Genomic DNA, 3,180 nt, shown 5'->3' with positions numbered 1-3,180 from the left:
TCTAGTTTTAGGATGGATTTCCTAAAACTAGGGGAGAGAAAATAGTGAGGAAATTATTATGGGGTGTTTTTGGGAAACACTTTATGTGCCACTATTTTTTTATTACTCTTTTGTGTACCTAATTTTTAATAGTGGAAGAATAATTCAGAGTTTGTCCCGTGGACGTAGCCCTAAACAGTTGAGGGTAACCACGTAAATTTTTTTGTGTCCCATTTCTATTATTCCGCTGCGTTAATTTTCTCTTAATTAGTTGAAAGGGCCCAATAAGTGGTATCAAAACTGATGCCCAACAACTGGTATCAGAGCTGATGCCTAACAGACCTTAAAAAAAAAAAAAAGGAAACAAAAACAAAAACAAAGCACAAGGTTCATAAAAGAAAAGGGAAAGTTACTTTATCTTCTAAATTTGCTTGCAAGCTTTACACTCAAACTCCTCCTTCATATTGAATCCTCCTTAATAGCTAGACCAAAAAAAAAAAGGGTTCATAGCTCTTAACGACATTTTTCTCTGCAATTTTTGGACTTGCTAAGATCCCACAAAAGTATTTTTGCAGATTTCGGACACCGTAGGTCCATTCAAAGAAAATTTTAGCAATTTAAGGATATGCTAAGTTCCTACAAAGATACTTTTGCAATTTTTTTGACATGCAGCCACCTTCAAGGAAAGTTCCATTAGTTTGAACACAGTTCCTTTTTATAGCTAGTTTAAAGACTTGATGGACTCTTTTAAATTTCTACAGTTTAATTATAAACTTTTACTTAGGTCCTTAAAATTAAAGTTTAAACATCTGTTGTAAAACAGGTGATCAAATAAAAGTTTTATAGTTTTAGGACTTGCTAAGTTCCTTAAAAAATAAAGTTCTGCAGTTTTTAAAACTTGCTTAGGTGTTTTAACAAACACTTGCTCTCAAAAGCAGAAATGAAGGCAAGAAGGTCTGTAAAATGACACCTTACATATGTAGAAGGACAGGAAAAATAAAAGAAATTCTCATGAACATAAAAAAAAATATATTTATTGAAAATGAAAATAGAGGCAAAGACAAGAAATGCAACTCTCTTAATTAATAAAATAAAATTCTTAATTTTTAAAATTTGGACATCAAGTTCATATATGGATTAGACTAATTAAAATTCTCTCACATTGGTCGCTTTCTTATTCAATTAAAATAAAATTTTCTTGCTTGCGTAATTTTTCAGAAATTGTCTCTCTACAAACGCTTGACTAATTATTCATAACATAATTATATAATATTTCCTTATTCCATTAAAAAAAGTTTTTTTCTTTTTGAAAAAAGATAATTTTTACTATTTTCTATTTTATTTCATGTCCAATCTGTATTTATACCAATAAATATATTAATATTACCATTAATTAAATCTTAAAATGAATAACTAATTAAAACTTAAACATACAAAGTTTGGTATGTTGTTAACAGATCATGGGAAGTTCATTTTCAGCTTCTCGACAGGGAAGGAAACAAAGTGGCCGACTGTTATTGCTCAAGGTCAAAAAAAAAAAAAAAATTTAAGTTCTTTTTCTAATAATTAGTACTTAATAATTTATGAAATTAATAATTCATCACTAAAAGTTTCAAAATCCATCTTCTTTACAAATTTGTAAAATGAACATAATTAGAAAAAAGTACTAATAAATCTAAACCTAAAACTTATAATTATTAAAATATGAAGAGTTTTATAAAAAAACTGAAAATTTTTTTATTAATTAAATTTATTATTTGGATTATTAATTATTGAAAAAAAAAGCAAAAAGTTTTTTTCTTTAAAAAAAAACAATATTAGCGCTATGAATTATTGAGTTCAATTAGTATATAAAGTAATTAAAATATACTTTTTCAAGACTTTGGAATCTCACTATAAGAACATAAATATTAAACCATATGTTATTATTTGAATTTTTAAAAATAATATAATAAATTTGTATATTCCTCGCGCCGCGCAACACACGGGCACAAATGACCAGTCAATGATTATATAAGTAACCCCGATTAATCATAAAGACAAAAACAGCTAAACTTTTACATTTCTGTTTTCATGATCATAGGTGTTTTTTCTCCTCTTACAGTGAAGTCGATGGGGAACCGCAAGAAACTGAGACTTATCATAGGCTTTTTCAAAGACAAAACCTCCATAATCAAAGCAACCCTATCAACAAAACGCCACAACAGAATACAAACCGCTGTCATCCGCGCCACCACACGTGACGCTTCTTCGTCACCATCCGACGAATGCATCGCGGTCATTCTTTCCTACGGCCATTCCTCCCGCCTAAGTGCATACACATGCATTGAAGCTCTCATGGACCGCCTTCATACCACAGAGAATCCTTTTGTTTCCCTAAAATGTCTCTTTATGTTGCATATTATAATAACAAAAGGCTCTGTTATTCTTAAAGATCAGCTTTCAGTTTACCCTTCTCTTGGTGCCAGAAACTTTCTTAATCTTTCAAGATTTCGCGATGGATCAGATCCTGAAAGCTGGGGCTTGTCGTCTTGGGTAAGATGGTATGCAGCTATTATAGAGCAAAATTTATCGGTTTCGAGATTTCTTGACAATCAAAATGTTCTTTCTTTTTCCGCTACTAATAAGGATAAGAAGAGAAAGTATTGGCAGTTTTGAGCAGAGATTTATTAGGAGAAATGGATCTTTTAATTAATTTTGTTGCAGTAATTAGTGAAGCTCCTGATTCTTTGCATCTTCAAAGGAAGAATTTGATTCATGAAATAGTCAGGTTAGTTTCTGATGATTACAGATCTATTCAACGTGAAATTTTTATCCGAGTTGTCGAAATCGGTGGTAGAATTCCGAGTTTTAGTTTCAGTGAGTTGACTCAGCTTCTGGGCAACTTAAATAGATTTGAGAGTTACAAAGAGAGATTGTATTTGCTGTTTGTGAATAGAAATAGAAATGATAGTTTATGGGAGTTGGTAAATAAGACAAAGACAAAAACCATAGAAATGATGAAGGAAAAGGAAGAGATGAAGCTGTTGGAAATGGGCACCAAGAACGATTCAAATGAGTTGACTCGGTCTGGTGAAGTGGTGGACAAGGTTGATGCTGGACACGGATTTGTTTGGACCCGGTTCGATTAATTGTTTCTGTACACATTAGCATGTTTATCCCTTCAAATTTTGACCTTTTATATTATTTTGGATTTGTCAA

At 31.1% G+C, this 3,180-nt stretch overlaps 1 pseudogene; it reads left to right on the top strand.

Annotated features, from left to right (window-relative positions):
* Positions 1 to 1,960: 1,960 nt before the first annotated feature.
* On the top strand, positions 1,961 to 3,180 carry LOC149492793 (putative clathrin assembly protein At4g40080; annotated as a pseudogene).

Source organism: Jatropha curcas, chromosome 11 (genome assembly GCF_041381405.1).
Source record: "Jatropha curcas cultivar XTBG-Jc1 chromosome 11, XTBG_Jcur_1.0, whole genome shotgun sequence".
In the NCBI taxonomy this organism is placed as follows: domain Eukaryota; kingdom Viridiplantae; phylum Streptophyta; class Magnoliopsida; order Malpighiales; family Euphorbiaceae; genus Jatropha; species Jatropha curcas.
The sequence above is the reverse complement of the archived record's forward strand: the minus strand, read 5'-3'. Positions and strand labels throughout refer to the sequence as shown.